We start from the raw sequence: 21,800 nt of genomic DNA on the forward strand, positions 1-21,800 counted from the left end.
TATTATATACATGTCGAAGCATTGGTAAACTCCCAATCCATTAAACTTCGATTAGAACATAATCATAGCTCCCTTGAATAGATATGCTAAATACCATGGGAAAAACCATCATGGATAAAACCATGGGTGGGTTTGGTCAAAAAATATAAAAAAATTGGGAAGTTATGCCCCCCCTATTACGCCTGATACAACGTAACAACTCTTAGGCCTAGTTGTGCAAAGAATGTAGCACATACCCAACACTCAGTCAGGAAACTGCTAGAATAATAAATGAAGTGGTCCAAGTTTAATCAATTCCCAGACAAATCCTACACCTTAGACTTCTAAATTAGCGTCCACTTCTCTAGCCCAGTCATTATTTGTATTTCCACATTATTTACATGAATTGCCATTTAGAGTGACATTTACAAGAGGGTTGGGAAAAAGGGTTGCCATGGTAAATACAGTCACTAACAAAGGTTAGGCCAATTCAAATTATCCTATCATTTAATTGTTATCCCAGAGCCTTTGGAGATCTTATGAGGAACTTGGTGCAATTTACACAGAAACAGAATCTATGCTAGCCACACTTTATGCAATTTAATCTATGAACTAGGAAAGAAACATAAAAACTTGAAATCACACGCTCAATTGTAAATTTAAGAGATTCAACAATGCACCGAATTTGGTACTTTCTTGTTGGCACCTTAGATGATGGAGCCCTTGAGAACATGCTCATGACTCATTACACAATTTGTTTCCTAAGTAGAATAGAGAGAAAGGTGATTCTATGGCACACCAATTCCATAACACACATACAACCTGCAAGAAATTAAATAAACCACACAGAAAAATAAACATCCTAAATCATAGCTAGGTTGATGACACCTCATTTGTTAAAGTTAATAGATAATATGCCCATAGCTTAACATTTAACTCTGTGTCCTAGGCTTTGTTTGAGAATATATTTCTATGATAAAACATTTTACAAGAAATAATAATTAGATAAGAAATCAACATAAAAGAAATGGACTTAAAAAATTTAAAACATACTAACAAAGAGGCACACAATGCCTTGCCTTGGAGTGCCTCCCTCCATAGGCTGAACTTGTGTGCCCAACTACACCATTAAATTCTTGCACATAATGGAGTGATCAGACCTACAAACAATGTTAATTATGTATATAAATTAAAGAAAAAAATGATGATTGAGAGAACTATCACCACCCCATTCAGGAATTTGAATGCCCTATTTATATAGTGTGATAGGGTATCTTTTGTGCCAAGGAATAGACATAAAAATGTTCCTTTATTCGTTGGAGGTTTTGACGTTGGTTACAAGCTAAAATTTTGAGAAATGTGATCCATAGAATATTACACCTTCTCGAAACTAGATTTAACCACTTACTATTGACAAATGTTAATGCATGTGAGTATCATATTAGCTATAATCACTTAATATTGGTCGCATAGGAGTGAGTTTGGGTGGTAATGTTTTTGGAACCCAAATGGAGGCTACGACAATACACTTCACATCCAATTGAATTCAAATGAAATGAACGGGAATCAAGTATATGCATTGCTTGGATCCTTCAACCAACACCCAAAATCTTCAAGAGGTAGTTATACAACATTCAAAATTGGTCCAAAATGCTTTATGGATCAGCTTGAGATTAATTGCATGCATTCCTCTATATGGTTCACTGCAATATGCCACGTGAACAATTAATGAGCTGGATATGACTTCATGGTGTTTGTTCACATGTTATGAAATAAAATCATATGATTTTTAACATTGTCTCATAGAAATATTTTTCCTCAGATGATTCTTAACATCTACCATTATTTTCCCCAAGTGACTATGTGGTTAATGGTGGTCCATTTTGTTGTATACATTTGTTTCGGATGCATTTAAACCTTCTATGATATACCTTGATGTGTTGCAATTAGTATCCACGTGTAAGGGATAAATTTAGTTGTTTTAGCAATTAAATTATACAATAGGTTGGTATAGGAATGCTGAGGAAAACTAGTACAGGCCTAATTCTATAGCAAGTTATTACAGGTTTGATTATGCAACAAGCTGCTAGAGGCCCGATTTTGTAGCAAATTGCTTGGAATTCATGAGAAACTTGCAGTTGTAATAGCTATCATAACAAATTTAACATGTGCAAAGGAATATACAACAACCATGATTATGAACCTTTAAATCAAAACCCTATAATGACTTGTCCACACATGTAATATTACAAAATGCAAAAACACTCCTTTAATCCTAGATCTCACATATGGGAAATAAAATGGCTAATATAGGGTCATGATTATGCAAAAATGAATTAAAATTAAGAATAAGAGGATGTTAAAATATGGTGATTTTACGACTTGTCACTTATAAAAAAACACTTTATCACACAGTGGTTCACATGCACTTTAATAATCATGTGACAAATATTTTTTCGAAGAAGATCAAACTTTCATGAAAAGCTCATAAACATGCCAACTAGAAGACCTTTGAAGAGGGGTCCAACTCAATATATTTAGTGGAAACGAATCAATGTGGGATGGTCTTTTCTCCATAACAAGAGGGTCACACACCATATGTCCATCCATGTTGTATCAAGGTTTTGAGGCGTACAATGTATATGGTCCAAAATAATTCGAATGGACACAAATAATAGATAATATTCAAAGTGATTCATTGATTGAGGATGAGAAACAAAGCCACTAGGTTTTGATAATCCACCACTAAGTTTTTCCTAATGTTTTAAATGATTTTGTTTTATTGTCTAAGGAGGTTGGGGCTTTGCCTTGATCAATTATTCAGTAAGCATTTCCTTTCCTCATATTGTGGGATAGGGGATGTTATTATAGGAAGTTCAAGGAAGTGATGGGATGTGATGGAAGAGATGTAGTTAGAGGCAGACCCAAAGGAGGAAAGATATTGTAATTAAGTCTCAGAAACAAGAAGGTGAGTGTATATTTTCTAGGGTTTCTCATGCACAGGTAGATAAATGACTGCAAAAAAAATGGAGGCATGTAGATCTCAGGGATCAAGCTTCTGCAACGAATATGGGAGAGGAACAATATGGTGAAGAATGGAGTTACGCCAACTCTAATACCATTGTTACCATTATTGGAGATTGGTCAAATGAAAAACTATAACATTCATTGATTTTTAATAAATAAAAGCATTCATATATACAATTATTTTCATGATCTTCAATTTCAACTTCCAATGTTTGATACCCCTTCTTGTTTTATCTCTTCAAATACCTCTTATTTATATATTTACAAATTACGTCTAATTAACCAAATTTCTAATTATTAAATATTTAACACTTTTCACATTATAATATTCTTTTTCATATATAATTCAATATATGATTATAAAGGTCTATTTTCAACATTACTATATACTCATTGCTAATTTTAAATTTAAATAAAAATAAAAGTTTTTCATATTAAAAATTGAAAAGGAAAGATAATGTTTATAATGTTTGAAGCGTAATTCTTAATAAGGCCTTAGCATTGAGCTCCTTAATAGGGACTTAACAACTTTCAATTATTTACATATTTGACATCATCACTTTACACTTGAGTTAGATTTATACGACTTTCCAACATTATAATAATATAAAATAATATAAAAATTATATACATTTTGAGTATTAAGCTAGGATATTAAAAGTGATGTCGATAGTTGTTGTGTGGAACATCATTCCTATAAAAGAAGTATGGACTAATTACCAATTTCTTCACCCCAGGTTTGAAGAGTTATTCATCAATTTCACAATTGTTGCAGAAGGAATAAAGAGTTTGTGAAATTGTTGTTATTTATCATTATGTTAAAAGATTGGTATAAGTAATTTATTTTAATTATAATTAAATTACTTTTAAATGAACATTTAACTTATATATAAAATTTAATTTAATTTAATTTTATATAGTAAAATAATAAAATTGTAAAATAAAGCATTTAATTTATAAATCGATAATCAAGTTGACAATATAATCAAGAGTGGGTGTATTAGCTTTGAATTTACAAAGATTCATAAGGCATTAGGGTGTATGTTACACTATAATAGAATGGATAATGACCTCAATACATCTTTCTCCAAAATAATAACAAAAATATCAAATTTGTATGTATCATTAATGACAAAAATTTAAAAAGATGTGATCTTGTTACATATATCAACATTTAATGTGAATATTCCTATGTAACGTCAATATGTTGGGCCACTTTTCCAAGGCGGTTGTATTAAATCTTGAAATTTGACGACCAACGTAAGTCACATTCCTCACATTACTTCGTCGTCATGTGGATATTTCTATAGGGATTCAAATGGACAATTCTACTTTCCCAAGTCGGTTATATATACATAAAAAGAAATTTGACAACGAACGTAAGTCACATTCCTCACATGAGTTCGTCGTCATGTGGATATTTCTACCTATATATCTATAGGGATTCAAATGGACAACCCTACTTTCCCAAGTCGGTTATATATACATAAAAGGAAAATATTTGATTTTTTTATAAGATAAGATAGAGTTATGGATTAGTTTCTAAAAAGATAAAATTAAATGACACCTGTGTAAGAAGGAAATGACACCTGTGTAAGAAGGAAACTTTTCAGAGTAGGTAGAGAAAATATAATAAATCTATTAAAAATAGTATCAAAATTATTAAAAAAAAGCAAGAGGAGCAATAAAGAAACAAGTTAAGGTTGTTAGATAATATAGTTTTACTAGTATATTAATATTTTTTTTCTTCTTTTTCTGGAAGTGCTAAATTTGATTATAACTTATCTGTCAACTCACATTTAGAATGACCATCACTAGTTGTGATTGATGAACGTATGTTAACTCATTACCATTATTCAAAGAAAACCACATCACCTACGATGATTTATTAATGATTTGTAAGTGAGAAAACTTTGAGTTTATTGATAAGAAGAATGTGACTATCGTTTCCATGTTGTCAATGAGGGGATGAAACTTGATTGTGAACCACAATTAGACTCTCTTTCGTTTGATATGGTAACCTTTGATTGGTACGTGGGCCCAATTGCCACTTTGAGGATACATAATCATTTTACTAGCTATAAGTCCTATCTACTGTTAGTGAAGTTTTTAGTTACTTTGATTTAGTTTTAATGATATTTCATTGAGGATTGGGGATATTTCTTATTAAACCAAATAAAATAGATACCATTGATTAAATCCTTTGCTTAAATATAAGCAGAGTATAAGATTATTGCAAACTTGTTAAAATATAAATCTTATCTACAACCATGGGAAAACAAAATAGTATCTATGTTGATCAATTAATTTTGAAAGAGCCCAGAAATTCTCATAAATTTATGCCAATATACAAAACTCATGCAATAGAATACAAACAATTAGCCATACAAAAATGATACACATATCTCCTAGACAAGTTAATTGTATTGATCAACAGAACAAGGCCTTCATTATAAAATATTACAAAATGGGGCCTTCAACACATGTATTCGATCTTGCAATCCTCTCCTCTCTCCCTTCCTATTCTATGCTCTATGAAGGAAATTTATATTTATATATTTACAATGTAGTTACAAAATAGGATTTGACTAGTAATGCCTTAGGCATAGTAGAAATGTTAAGACTTCTCTGATAAAATTTGTTTTTGGTGCATCTTCTACATAGCGTCGATGTCAGGGACTACAAAAATCTTTGAGTCTTCAACCTTCCGTAATTTCCACATTCCCTTCAACACTTGACCTACTAGTCATTGCAGATTTTCTTCATACTAGTGGTATAACAATGGAGTTCTGTTGCCTCTCTTGTGGGAATGATAATGATTTTTTCAATTGATTCTTCATCCATCCTTTAAATTTGTTCTACCATGGAGACTGACATTGCTTGAAATTTGGATATTTCATGAAGTATTGACCTTGTGGAGGCATAACTCTATAGGACTTCAAAGGTCTCCAGTTCCCCTTCATATATCATTTCAGAGGATGCATCCCACATTCTTCTAGCTAACTCAATGGCTCCATTTACTGCCATTTTTCTTTCTTCCTATTATGATTGCCACACATTAATCAGGGATCGATCCTTTCACTTTTTCTCTTTCCCTGACTATGGAAATGAATCCAAAATACCCACATGCTCCTTTTTCCATTCAAGAATCTGTTTGAGAGGTTTGTTGGCTTTATCGTAGGCTTTTGATTCAAGTTCAATTTTGTGGGATACATATTCCAATTGTATGAAATAGTCTTTAACTCGTTGCAATTTTTCTATAAAAGAAATTTTCATTCTTTTAAAGTTATTATTGACTTTAATCACCTAGGATTTTATTACATGGAGGTTGATTTGATTTCTTTGTGCCTATTTGATCCTTGCATTAATTTTCTGTGTGGATTTCATTCAATTTCTTCATCTCATTAAGATGAGTCTGATTGAGTTGCACCGACTATTGTTATGATTGAGCCTTCAAGGACTTTGATAATGATATACTATGCATTTCCAATCTTCCTATTTCTCGTCTTCTAATCGCTTCCTCTTGTCTTTCAACTATTGTTGCAGCGACTTCACCATCTAACTCAATTTCTCCATGTCTAGGGATAAACTTTTAGTGGTAGATTTATTGGTTGTAGCAAGAGCTCCTTGAACCAAAGTTGTGTATACTTTGATCTGTTGGTTTCTCTTCCCATCTATACTCGAAATTATCCTCTACTCAGGGCTCTCCTAGATAAATGCTTCCTCCTGTGAGGTTGTTATCACCAAAAAATTGATCATCTAGCCTAATTCACTAGATGGATTGAGGTACACCATGTAAAGCCAATTTTACCATAGTAAAATTGCTTTCACTGTGAGAAATTACTTAATAAACCGCGTTTGTTAAGTAATTTATAATTAAACCCGTGAAGAATAATTAAATAAATCACTATTTATTTGATTTTCTTCTAGGAATAATTAATTAAACCATTGTTCAATTATTATTCCTTGTCATATTTGACCCACTTATGAAAAATAAACAGATAAATCATTAATTATCTTATTTTTCTCTAAGAATAATTAATTAATCACTAATTAATTATTATTCTTTGTCAAATTTGACTAAATACCTTAGGAATAATTAAATAAATCGTTATTTCTTTATTATTCCTTAACCATTTCCTTGAGATGATAAATAAATCATTTATTTATTTATTATTTCTAAATAAAAGTTTAAATACTTTTTCCCTCCTAAACAAATATAATAAAATATTCCAAGTGGTTACTCCAAGAATGGGGTTAATGGTATTTTATTATTGCTCATTATTTGAGGATAACTCAATATTTTGTTATAAATAGAATGGTTTTCCATTCATTATTCACTTTTGCTTATTTTCAATGTTGCACTCATTGTTGTAACTCTGATTATTTTCATTGTTGCACACCATTTCTCTGCCATTTGAGTTCCCATTAAGCTCAAACATTTTATTTGTTGGGTTTTCACATTATAGAGGAGAGAGACTCTACAAAAGATGAAGACATTTGAGGATAGCCAAGAACCCATCCCATAGAGGGACACTGGTAACATTTATTTGTTCTCTTCACAAGTGTTATAATAAAATCTATTCTTTGTATATCTAGTTTCCATTGGATGATTGGAGTTATTATTGTTTCTTTTTGTTGTTTAATTATGATTGTGCCATAGGTCAGGACTTTGGCAGGTTTTGTTTCTATCACTTATTGCAGATCTACAATGTTTCGTAGCCATTTATATTGTTGAGACTATTTTTCACCCATAGTCTTAAGTGGGTTCTTTTTGTACATATTTGAGAAGAAAACACTACAACAAAATTGGCAACTCCAATGGGGAATTTATGATTGTCGCTAACAAATTGGGGACTCCATTGGTTTTATACTTCAGATCCAGAAACTCGGGTTACCTTCGGTTTTCAGCTTAGGGTTTCCTCTTTTTTGAGTCTCTTAATGTTTCCTAGCTTTTTAACCCTAGATCTGTTAAATTTTTTACTTTTGCAAGTCTTCTGGTCTTTTCTGCAGGTCACAGGAACCAGCCGCGACAAAGACGGCAAATTTTTCTGAGATTTGCTGACCGAGAATCAAGGAGTAGAAATCACAATTTTTAGCCCAAAAAGTACGATCTAGAGTCCAGAGTGCACCTTTCAGCCCAAAAAGTGTGATCTCACATGAAAACAGGCCAATACCTATGATTTTAGGGTTTCGAGGTTTTTATCAGATTTCTTTCTGGGTTCTTCAGAGAGATGTCTGCTGGGTCGTTTGACCTCTATCTCATCCTTCTTAGGCCTTGATCTACTCTAATTTACTCGTCGAAGTGGAATTTACCCCCCTAGGGCTTTTAGTACGCTTCCACCTTTATAGGAGTTTATCTGAGTGAGTAGTCTAAGTTTCTGCAACACTTTCTGCCATATTTTGGAAATTTGTACCCTTATGTTTCAAATCCATAAAGATAGGTTGTTTCCATCCATAGTTTCATATTAAACCTTCTTTAGTCATTGGCCTTAGGGTCCCATCGGTTGCCCTAGGCGTTACACCCATCTCCCTACCTTTTTGCAACAATCTTCCTCTATGGTTTTTTGTTGTTTCTGCACCACTTTCCAGCAGCCTAGTGTCATTTGACCTGAATCACATTGACAATTACATCTATTGACCCTTTTTAGTGTGCTTTCCAGTTGATTTAGCCACCAACCAGCACAGTGTTTGAAAACCCAGTTTGGGTGGGGTTTAGTTAATTGTTTTGTTGTTCATTTTTTGTTGTTAATTTCAGTTTATTTTCAACAAGATTTTTTCTTTTTCACAAACACAATCTGAGCTTAATCAATAAATACACTCGCACACACAAGCACACCTTAAGAGAAGGGTGCTTTGTTTACATCGCCACACCAAGAATTAACATAATAAATTTATATCCCCTCATCGAGACAAAGGAATATTGTTGATCTCCCTTCACCATTTCCGCGTCACGTGTGTCTTACCACCATTGCACCACCAAGGTGTTTATCATGGAGACTATTAGGCCTTCAGCCCCAGTTTCTACTTGGGAATATTACCCCTCCCCATCGGGTTCGAGTTCATATCCCTCTAAGTCCCCATATCAACTCTTCTCTTGGTTCATCTGATTCCTCATCTGATTCCAAGCCTCCTTCCCCACATTTCTTCACCATGTCTAGACCCATAGTTGGTCTAGGAACCCAACCTGGTGTTGACTCTAGTTCTATCCCGGTGGTCACATCAAGCAGAACAGTCTTAGGAATTGTTCTAGTAGCCCCCATGCTCCCTTTTATGGTTGGTTTAAGTCTACGATATTTTAGCCAGTTGATAAACAACCCTATACACCATGATTCTAGTTCACCTTCTATGCCGACTAAGCTTCCCTTAGACATCCCAAAGTTTGAGGGTAATGTTGGAGAGGATCCTCCCAACCATGTCTGATCCTTCCACATGTGGTGTTCATCCAACCTAATTACCAAAGACTCCATTCATCTTTGTCTCTTCCAACGCACACTCACTAGAGACGCTGTAAAATGGTATGTAGACCAGCTCGCCACATCTCATTCCATTTTCGCAACGCTTGCTAAAGCGTTCCTCTCATATTTCCTGTTACCTCTCCAATACGACATTGGTACGGAACTATTGACCTCATTCTGTCAGTCCTTCGCCACTCACCTTTATGACCATGTTCATGAATGGCATAGAAGGAGGAGCACATGCCATGCCCCACCCTTCGAAGACCGTGTCTATCTAGATTGGTTTCTTAGGAGAATTTTAGCACCTATTGGAAAATATGTTGTGTCCAATTTTCCTCAGACCGAGGAAGAAGCTCTCCAAACCGCTCTAAGATATGACTTGATTTATGCACAATCCGGTTATGTCTATATCGTCATTCTAGACCTCCCTCGTCCTGGAAGTGCCAATGCACTGGGGGCATCTCACGTCATTGACAATATTTTTGGAACCCTTTCACATCCTTCTACATATACTCAACAAAGTTATGGCTATCCACATGGGGGCACCAGTTCCTCTAACACTCATGCCCCTCTTGCTAGCAACATGTTTTTAGGGCCCCAACCTGTTTACCAAACCGTTGCTCCTCTTTATGCACAGTCGAGCATTCCAGCCCCTCAAACATTAGCATCGCAACCTTCGATGCATCCTCCGCCCTACTACCCACTGACCCCTCAGGGTCAAGTGTTTGCATAGAAGAGTGCAACCAATCCCCAAAATTCGAAGAAAAATAATAAGGGGAAGGGTAATAAGGGTAACCAAGGTAATCAAGGTAATCAACCTAGTGAACCCCAGCGGAAGCAACCTAACACCAACAACCAGCAACAAGGCAACCAAACCAAGCAGAACAAGGGTATTCATATGAACAAGCCTTGTTGATGTTGTGGTGCACATGGCCATTATACACATGAGTGTCCTCTCTTACCCCAGATGTGCCAAATGTGGGAACCCAAAGTAGCTTCTAGAGGTCAACAATCACCTCAGAATCCTGTGCCATCTCAACTGGAAGTGCTTACAACTCCTTTCCCTCAGCAAGGATTTGTTGCTTCTCAACCTCAACTAGGTCAAGTAGCCCATTCCCCCCAACCTTCTAGTCCTGATGATTACCAGATCCTTATGATGAATTCTTATTAGGTTAATCCTTCTGATATCAACCTGCAAACTTGGTCGTGTCAATATGACAAGCCATCGACTTCGTCTACCATTAAGTCGAAAACCAAAGCATTTGCTAAGCCTCTTATGAGACCAAATGGTCTGTTACATATCCCTCAACCTAAAGTTGAGGCCATTCCCAAGATCCCAAAAGGACCATTACATCGTAATGTAGCTTCTAATCGAGCTTCCCATACGTACAATATAGTAGACAACTTGGCGTAATCACCTTCTGCCATGTCGACGTTTGAAGTACTCCAGTCATGCCCATCTCAAAAGAAAGCTCTAATAACTACCTTTGGCATAGTAGATCCTTCTGATGGTCATTTGATTGTCTTCCCTATTGATACATCAGAACATCCTCCATTGCCTTCATCCTTTGCTTTCCAGATACTAGTCCGAGTCCATAATGCCATCATCTCCCAATGCATTATCGACAAAGGTACATCCACCTATGTGATGTTCACTGTCGTTTGGAAAAAACTTAAGTCAACAGAGTTGTCCCCCTCCACCATCACTTTGCATGCTTAGGATGAACACTCTTCCCAGCTCGTTGGGATGTACCGCAATTGTCCAGTGACCCTTGTAGGTAAGACTGTCCATGTCGATATTGAGGTTATTGATGCCCCTTTACATTACAACATTTTCTTAGGTCATAGTTACACACATGCCATGCCAGCCATCACATTTGCAGTATTCTGGAAGATGTGTTTCACCCTTGAAGGGAAGATCGTTACCATCGATCAGTTGACTTACTGCAAGCCGACATCAGATAAGCAGTCCTCACCTCCACTCACCAGTGTCTCACCCAGAGTCTATAAAGATTCCTCATTGTTGGGTGCTTTCCCTAGTCCCCCCCCCACCATATCACAGCCTAACTTTGTGAGTGTTTGCAAGTTACAAGCGTCATGGGCTGCTCTCAAGTAGTCTAGTACATCCGATCAATAGCCAGCTCCTCAGCACCCTGTTGTTTCCATCCGAGCTGAACCCTCCGGATCCACCCCCCAGGACCTCCTTTGTTTGTGGGTGCCTCTCCTATGTTTCCACCAGGAATTGTTCCTCTAGGTCTCAACCATCCAGGAGTTATTCCACTGGGACATTACCCTATAGGACAGATACCTTTCTTATTCCCCCCTCTAGGAGTATTTTCTATCCCTATCACGGCTTCGCTGGTCCTTACTAACACGACTTTGGGGATCCTAGTATGGTACATCGATCCCCCTACAAGCATTCCAACTGGTTAGCTAAGACCTTATCATGCTTTGACCCCGGTTCAACTGGTCCCTACAGCCCTTGCCACTGCTTCAGTTCCATCACAAACTTAATAGGATCCCACTCCTATTGCGAAATCATCTGGACAGGGGGGCAAACCTAAGAGGAAAGAACCTAAGGACAAGGCTCCCCAAGTTCCTCCAACCCCCAAGTCACCAAAGCCATCACCTTTGTGCACTTTGTGTAAAGTTGTTGGGCACACCACCAATAATTTTCCTGAGCTTACTCATCTCAAACCATTAGTTCATGAAATGTTCCCTGAGTCAAATATCCCTGAAGTCCATGTTAAATTATCGGGTCCACCCAAGAAACTTAGAACGTTACACAAAAATCACCCTTGTGCCTTGTGCGATCATCATGGTCATTATTCCCATTGTTTCCCTCGTCTCGATGAATTTTGCAATTTCCTTGAAGCACTTCTTGAATACGAGGTGACTCGTAGTGGAACACCTACTCCTCTACACCTAGATTCTGGTACCACTAGTAAACCATAATAGGGGGACTCTGGTCCCACCATTGTGACCCCCCCTGATGTCGAGATGATGGACACCACAGGCTATATCATTTACAAGTCATCATTCTTGAGTTCCTCGCAGATAAACCTTTCTGAGTTTCATGTGCGCATTTCTATTGAACTTTTCTTCATAGAATCCTAGGTCGCAACATCCGTAGATCCTCCATCTACTAGCTCGCCATCTACCATTCCAGATGACCAATATGTGAAACTTCTCTCTCAGGTTGATGCACCAGGTACCATTTTCGTAGCATGTAGTCAATATTCCTCATGTCCACCCATCTTCCATTCTAATGAGGACATCATGGAAGCTATGTCTACCCCTGATTACCCTTGCACTTACGTAAGGGACATATTTTTTGGATGATTCTGAAGGCCAACTCCTTCCTAATTCTCCTAATGCACTCTACCTCAAGAATTTTTTCTCATAGCATATCCCTTTGATTTGCGTATCTTTATTTCTGCCATGAAGTTAGGTAGATTGCATCATCTCATCTGTTGTCTTTTCCACCTTTCAGATGGACCCATCATCCACACCATATATTGGTCATGTCGATGGTGCGAGTTGCTTCTCCAGGAATCTAGCCTCGACAGCCTGGGCCATTTTTACCCCCTTGCATACGTTAGTCCTTTCGAATGGCGTGTGCATTGGATCTACCACCAATAATCAAGCCAAATATGATGCAGTGCTAGGTTTGTTAGTCGATGCCCTTGCTCATCGCATCCTTCATCTTCATGTTCATTTAGATTCCTTGCTACTTGTCATGAAATTGAATGGTGTGTATCATGTGCATAACCAAGTCTTATTTAGAAAATATGTACAAGTTAAACTGTTGGTACATGAATTTGAAACCATCACTTTCAATCATGTTCATAGAGCACAAATTCACTCTATAGATATCATTGCAAATAACATTCTAGATTGGCATTTATCACATGTATACCACAAAAGACAACCATAAACAAAGCACATGTCGAACCATCATCGTCATATAAAAATGCATAATCATATTATGTATCACATAAAAGATATAAGTGTTTGGAGTCTACCACTCTAAATACATTCAATATGTCCATAACATACTAGGGGGCACATAGGCCCCTAAATCTCATTATCATCCTTTGGAGGATCTCGTGCCAAGTTGGGTCGAGATGCTTGAATCCCTTTTTCGAGCACTCAGAACACAATGGTGGTCCACAAACTCCTCCTGATAGGGGGCATCATTCCCATATTTGCATATTAGATCAATCCCCTCATCACATACATTTGCAGGCAATATCTCATGCTTGAGGGCATGATGGTTTTCTCCTAGCCATCTTCTCAATCGATTAACATAAGTCTTAGCCTAAATCCCACTAGATCTAGGTATGGTTGATTATCCTCCCATTCCATGGATAGTTTGTCCTACTGGCCTCTCTGGCGAGCCATATGCACATCGCATATCATAGACGTTTGATACCATATCTTCAAATATTATACTATATGTCCACATAGTCCCCAAGTTTGACTAAGTGGGTGAGAATGATTCTAGACCTCTTCTAGTAGTTCATTCTCATTTTCCACTTCCCTTAATTCTTCACCGGGAACCATTGTTCCAAGAAGCATTAAGACCATCTTTAGACAAGTAAGGCCACTTGCTTGAAAGTCGTAGATCTTGATTCTTATGGTCGGTTCCACTACGATCTCCACAATATTTAGGGACTTCTCCTCCTCTCAAATAGGAGGGAAAACACCCTTTTATAATAAAACCCACAGTTTTTATGTCACACATTGCGACTAGACCATAGCTCCATTTGATGAACCGTCAACACCATTGGAAAGCTCTCACCAAGTACTATAATGTGTCTTTCTCAGTTTTTGATGATTTGACACTTGACCAAGAAGTCATTTCTCCAAGAAGGGTCACTTCATCACCTCTCAAACTTGAACGTCTTCATAAAGTGACACTTATATTTTGAGGTCAACCTCCTCTTCATACTTTTCATACCATGTGTTGATTTTCATCATGAGTAACCATCATTTAGTCATGTTTTCATGGTCCCCACCGGACCTATTCTTTGTGGTAGTGCCATCGAGTCACCTTTGTTCAGAGCATCTACGATGAGTCACCATTGCATCCATGGAGTCTGTTTCACGTCCCATTATATCATGTCATAACATTCCATCCATCTTTGGATATCATTCATCCTGTGTTGCCCATTTTGGCCTCTAGTCATGCTATCCCCCATCCCCTCCAGAGTCGAGTCAGTCACTGCCAGGTCAACCATGCACTTTATGCTCTAACAAAGGAAGTCATATGTTTGTCCCTCAATCCCAATTTTTCCATTGTCCCTGGTGTCATTCCATCAGTCGCATTACTATTTTCCCCTATGCCTTAGTTGAGGATCGTCATTGCCTCATCTATTGCGAGCCTTATTCTATCGACATCATCTCATTTATTCCAGAATAACGGCCTAGAGGGTGGTGTATCTTGGTTCCAACTTCCATTCTTGTTCGGTTCCTTGGATCAAGAAAAGGGACCCATTATTGCCCTCTGACTTGGTTGTTTCATGTTCGTGATCCATACACTTGATGGTCTAGTGACACATCAGATTGTACCAGTGATTCCTTGGTGTGTGTGAGATGTTCCAGACCTCATGAGGGGGTGGCCCTTCAGGTAGCGCCCCACATGCCTGGATGCATTCCTATTATGCTACAGCCTTAGATGCAATTCCAAAGATTTGATGGGTTTGGTTTCTACTAATCGCAGCTTTCATATCATGCACGTCTCCTTCAGATGATCCATTCAGTTTTGTAGAGCTCTTCCCCATTCAATAGGGCTTCTCCGATTGTTCTACCCTCCCTCCCAACCATTTTTTGAGGGAAGGGCCATTATATCTCATGTACTCAGATATTATTGTATTCAGTCCTGACTCATGTTTTTCTAGGTGCATTATATATATGGGATACAATGTATTATTTTCTATCTCTATTATGCCAGCATGTCATGTACCATTCAGCATGTACTTCATTTCTCAGTTTTATGTTTCTAGGCACACCATTATCTTTGTACTAAGTTATCTCGGCGGGTATGGGTATGCCTCCTCGGGCCTCATTCAGGTCTAGTACCACAACATAAAAGGCAACTTTCATTAGTCTCGCCCCCTCTATCCCTATCCTCTTTCACTTTAGCTTTATCAGTCTCTCTCTCTTTCTCTCTCTCTGACTCCCCTATGTTGTCTAGTGATTGTGTCTTTACAACGTACTTCGGTCATACGATTTTCTCCTAACACTCGTATGTTGGGGGGCAATTTGTTATCACCAAAAAATTGATCATCTAGCCTAATTCACTAGATGGATTGAAGTACACCATGCAAAGCCAATTTTACCATAGTAAAATTGCTTTCACTGTGAGAAATTACTTAATAAACCACCTTTGTTAAGTAATTTATAATTAAACCCATGAAGAATAATTAAATAAATCACTATTTATTTGATTTTCTTCTAGGAATAATTAATTTAACCATTGTTCAATTATTATTCGTTGTCATATTTGACCCAATTATGAAAAATAAACAAATAAATCACTAATTCTCTTACTTTTCTCTATGAATAATTAATTAATCACTAATTAATTATTATTCTTTGTCAAATTTGACTAAATCTGTTAGGAATAATTAAATAAATCATTATTTATTTATTATTCCTTAACTAATTCATTGAGATGATAAATAAATCAGTTATTTATTTATTATTTCTAAATAAAAGCTTAAATACTTTGTCCCTCCTAACCAAATATAATAAAATATTCCAAGTGGTTATTCCAAGAATGGGGTTAATAATATTTTATTATTGCTAATTATTTGAGGATAACTCAATATTTTGTTATAAATAGAATGGATTTCCATTCATTATTCACTTTTGATTATTTTCATTGTTGCACTCACTGTTGTAACTTTGATTATTTTCATTGTCACACACAATTTCTCTGCCATTTGAGTTCCCATTCATCTCAAACATTTTTTTGTTGGGTTTAAACATTATAGAGGAGAGAGACTCTACACAAGATGAAGATGTTTGAGGATAGCCAAGTACCCATCCCATAGAGGGGGACTGGTAACATTTATTTGTTCCCTTCACAGGTGTTATAATAAAATCTATTCTTTGTATATCTGGTTTCCATTAGATGATTGGAGTTATTATTGTTTCCTTTTGTTCTTTAACTATGATTGTGGCATAGATCATGACTTTGGCAGGTTTTGTTTCTATCAGTTGCTGCAGGTCTAAAATGTTTAGCAACCATTTATATTTTTGAGACTGTTTTTCATCCACAATCTTAAGTGGGTTCTTTTCGTACATCTTTGAGAAGAAAATGCTACAACAGAGGTTTCGATCTTTATCCTTTCTGAGAAACTATGGATGACTACTCTCCTTGATTTATGTAATAATAGTTGCCCAACTTAATGACTTCATTATCGAGGGATCTAGGATGATCTGTGATTGGTGTTGCACCTATTTGTTTATAAATCAGTTGGATAGAGGAGACCAAACTTTATAGAATAATAGGTCCTTGTACCAGAGTCACTATTGGAGCATGTGGTCCCAATATTTCTTATTTTCAAGAGGATTTTGGGAAATTTTCTGGAACTTTCCCCTTATTGATATCCCTCTCCTACGTATTGATCTTTGCTTGCAATTCATCATCATCAATGGTTATATGCTCGATGGTTGAGGCTTCATCCTAGGCCGGCCTTTTTTTCTCTACTCTCATCTTGTCTTTAGGTCTTTTCTTCTCGAGGGCTTCAACTTTAAGCATTTCCTATTCCTTTTTGGCCTCTTAGAGTGTCTCTATCTCAAAGTAACACTACTCCCTTTATTTTTCTATTTTCTCCACTCCTAAAAACTGGATAGGTGGCAAGTCTTCCTGTTCTCATAATTGCATTTTCAGCATCACCTCCTTGTAGTATGTGAGCACAACTTGGAACATGTAGTTATCAATTCTAGACTCATTTTCATATGGGCACACAAGCTTTACAGACTTGCAGTGCTCTTTCAACATACAATAGCGATCATGCCTCATCAAGATGCTTGCGAGGAACTTGAGCTCCCTGATGCTATTGGATTCTTTTATTTCCTATGGAAACTTTGTTAGAGCATAGTGGCCTATTCTTATGGGGAAGCCAAACAAAGAACTCTTCTTTTTGTTTCCCAAGGATAATGTTATCCTTTGTCCTATAGTCTAATAGGTGATCTCACGAATCATGAGGTTGTTGGGAATCAACTAAGGCGTCAAGTGAGGGGGGACCAAATATCAAAATCTCCTAATGTAGGTGTAATTCTCCTCACAATACTAGTTTCCTAGCCCTAATAGCATTCCTCACCTATTTGGATATTATGGGTGTCGATAAATCGAAGAAGATCTTATGGGGTTAGGCTAAGAATTGGTTGTAAATCCCATAAAATAACTCGTGGTAGTGGTCTTCCCATAATTCTTGACATTAAATATGTATAGGGGGCAATGCTAGAGTCCATTTCCAATTTAGTCCCAGAAATTAAATTGCAACACATAAATCATCTATCAATTAAGACAACATAAAAAATAAGGCACTTTGGTTCACCCAGGCATCCATAAAGTCTATTAATCATGGCTATGAGGTGGTAGAATGGTTCTTGCATATTTTGTGTATGGTAATGTTTTTTGGCACACTTTTTAAAGAAATTAGTATCCCACCAACAACTATTTACAATATTTTTAAACTTGGAATGGGTTGCAAAGAAATTATCTTAAAATTGCTTGTTCAGTTTGATCTCAACTAGCTTGAGATGGTACATTTCACTAAAAAAATCAGCCTTTAGAGAATATGTGACTTCACCTTTGTTGTTGACAATGGCCTCTTATTGCAAGTCAACCTAATCCAAGATGCACCTATTCATGTCGTTATATGGAATCATGGGTGACCTGGTGGTTATCTGATGTATTCCATACTTTATAATATTACACATTGTTGTGTAGTCCTCATCTTGTGTATCGAACTTAGAATGGGCATAGGTATGATATAGTTCAACCCAATTGCAATGTATATCGCTTCCATCAAAATCTCTAGTATCCCTATAGAATATTTCATATATAGGAGGGTCAAGCATTGTGGTCTCTATAATGTTGAGTTTCTTCCCTTTTCCTTTGGGTGTTTTGGACATCTTATCAATTTAGCGTCTCCGGTGCCTACATGCAATAATATTTATGAGCTTCACAACATACAGTTGATAAACATAAAACACATTCAAATGTAATTACTTACTTGAAGTGGATTTTATTTTGGTATAAGAGAGCCTTTAACTGGTGGGTGCAAGCGATAGTAATGGGAGAGGATACTAAGGTGAATTATAATGCAATTATATAACACTACAAAAATTAAGGGCATGACTAGGATGAATACTTGATAGAAAAACTCAATGGCATAATAGCTATATAGAGACTTTAATTTCATCCTAAGGAGGTATTAATTCCATCAAGAGAACATTGGGGTGATAGGTGAACTATTAATGCACTATGGTTAGTCATTAATACCACCCAGTCAAGTAGTCACATGAGAGAATGACTTGATGTCAAGTGCATGCGGGTATCAAGGAGATAAAATAGGAAGATCCTTGAATTAATGTTGTAAGACTATTCCTATAGCCATTATGGCTAGTAGTGATATATCGTGTTTGAGATAACAGGAGGATCTTGAGACAAAGACAATGTACAAATTTTATAGAAGGATCTAAAGAAAAGACCCTGGCAGGGATGGCCCACTCTTAGACAAGGGAGAGGATGTTTTCCAATTATGCTTAAATGGATAAATGGAAGTCTTTAAGTTCAAATATTTTTCTCTATAAAATCGACACTAAGAGATTGGAAGAAATTAGCATGTATCAAAATTTCCCATAAGATTTTCCTCTGACTTCCAATCTCTGATCAGGGGTATCCGTTGAGGTTGGAAGATTCCTCCACTGTGGTGTAAGTGGTGTAGGATCAGTAAAATACAAGAATGTAAACAACTGTGACTATTTTATTTCTAATTTCCCATCTTCGATATAGATTACTTTACGAAAGGAGTGGGAAATATCTGATGCATCGTTGACTTCGGGAAAATAGAGAGGATGAGTTTTAATTAGATACATCAATTTTTTACTTCCAATATTTAATACATGAGTGTACAATTACAACTTTTATGATATGATTATATTAAGGCACAGGGGCCCAAGAATAGAATATCCTTTCACAGGGATTCCCCTGATTAAGGTCTTAGATCGGTAAGAAGTTAAAAATGGAGGGTCCCCACAAACAAATTAATTTGGCAAGGGGTGTTGTTGAGCACAACAATTGGCAAATTACAACGAGGACCAATTATCTTTTCCATAAATTTAATTTGGTTATCATATTGAATACCTTTTCAAGGTAAAGATGAGCCTTATCCAATTCAAGTGTTCTCCCCTTTGTGTCGCACATCCTGTAGTCTAATTTTTTAAGAAACATTTGAATCATAAGATGAATTTATTAAGGTAGATTCTATGGGCATTATCAAAGGACCGAGAAATAGGATTGATTAATTTTCACTCATGGTTTCACTTGAAAACCTTAGGTTTGACTCAACAAAGAAACCATAGTGTTTTCGATAAAGGGTTATGATGTGTGTTCCTTCCATTCAAATCACCATAAGTAGAGCCCTATTACCCATAGGGTTTCTCAAACTATTCTTACCTGGACTTGTGTCCTAGTCACCATATGTGTGGCAATTTGAAAATATAGAGATATTTTATACATATGTAAATACAGTTCCCTCTTTTTGGAGGTTTTATGATCTATTACAAGAGGCTATCTAGTGACATGGGGGGTATATCCAGAAGCCCCTTAAGGGGGCCGGGTGGCCAATATTTGGAGTTTCTTTGATTTGCAAGTGCCCAAGCTCATGAACCATGCTCATGTGAAAATTTTCAAAATGGAAGTTTGGGTTTTATTTTTTTTATATTAATTCAACGAGGGTCCTCAAATAAAACCTAAAGGATCCCAATGATATATCTGATATTTTCAAAATTAATCTCAAATCTTATGTGAGAGTTCTACCAAACAAGGGTATATGCTAAGAACCAACTTCAATGGTTAAGTAATTCCCTTTAGATACACTTCATTAGATTAATCGAGATTGTAAAATTAGTACTTCCCACAAGAGGACCTTTGAGTGCTAAGGCTTTTCCTAGGAAAAGGTATATTGAAGGTAAATGATTAGAAATGATTTTTTTAAAGAAATCCTACAATTGGAGAAAAGGAAAGGAAAGTCAACCTACTATCTACAATGTTATAAGACCACACAAGTGGCCAATTGAAATAATGTTTTCATAATTAGACATTGACAGGGATATGCTCTGATCTCCCTTCCAAGGATTTGAGTCTAAGGTACTACAACTAAGTTGTTTCATAATCAGGAATGGTCCAATCCAAAGATTTTGGAACTTAGTTTGCTTTCCTTTTGGTTCCTTGGCCTTATTCCATCTGAATGCTAAGTCTCCTACTTTGGAATTTCTTATTTCCAACATATTTTTTGTCAAACCATTGTTTAACTATGACTCGGTGTTCATTGAATCCACACTTTGCTTTCTGACGCTCTTCTTCCAACTCCAAAAATGTGTCAATACTACATGACATGTGACTGGGATTCTTTTGTTGATTGAGCTAGCTACAAGGATGGTAGGAAGATATTAGAGGTCAAGATGGTTTCTTCACCATAAACCATGAAGAAAGTGGAATTTACAATCGAAGATTTAGAGGTGACACTATCTTCCCATAGGGAATGAGTAAGTATGTTGTGTCAGTTCCTTTGGTGTTTAACTATAGTCTTCTTGAGGATATTTACTAGGTTCTTGTTTGAAGACTTAGCCAGGCCATTCCCTTGTGGATAATAGTTGGCCGAGTACTTAATTTTTATTACCTTTTCTAATGAAAATAAGCGAGATTCAAAGAATAAAAATAAAATGTATTATAAAATAATAAAGATTTTGGAAACCAAAACTTGTTAATAATATTTTTCTTAGGGAATAATATCACCTGGTTTTTGTCCACTTTCATGAGAGGCATTTCTTCCATCCATCTAGTAAAGTAGTCTATAGTGGTAAGTATGTACTTATGGTGTTTTGATGAATAGGGCATTATTTCCATGATTATAACTAATCCCCATTGTTCGAAGGGTCTCTTCACTTCTACTGGTTGCAGTGGGAGTGTGGGATTCCTCTCTCATACTATGGCCTTCTAGAATATCTCGCATTTTCATGCATAGGAGTGTGTGTCTCTAAAGAGAATTTTCGAGTAGTAACAAGCACGAAGGACTTTGTGGGCTATGGTGT

This window comes from Pinus tabuliformis, chromosome 5_1, assembly GCF_031772625.1.
Source record: "Pinus tabuliformis cultivar Carrire ecotype Pingquan chromosome 5_1, CPIR1, whole genome shotgun sequence".
NCBI classification, from domain to species: domain Eukaryota; kingdom Viridiplantae; phylum Streptophyta; class Pinopsida; order Pinales; family Pinaceae; genus Pinus; species Pinus tabuliformis.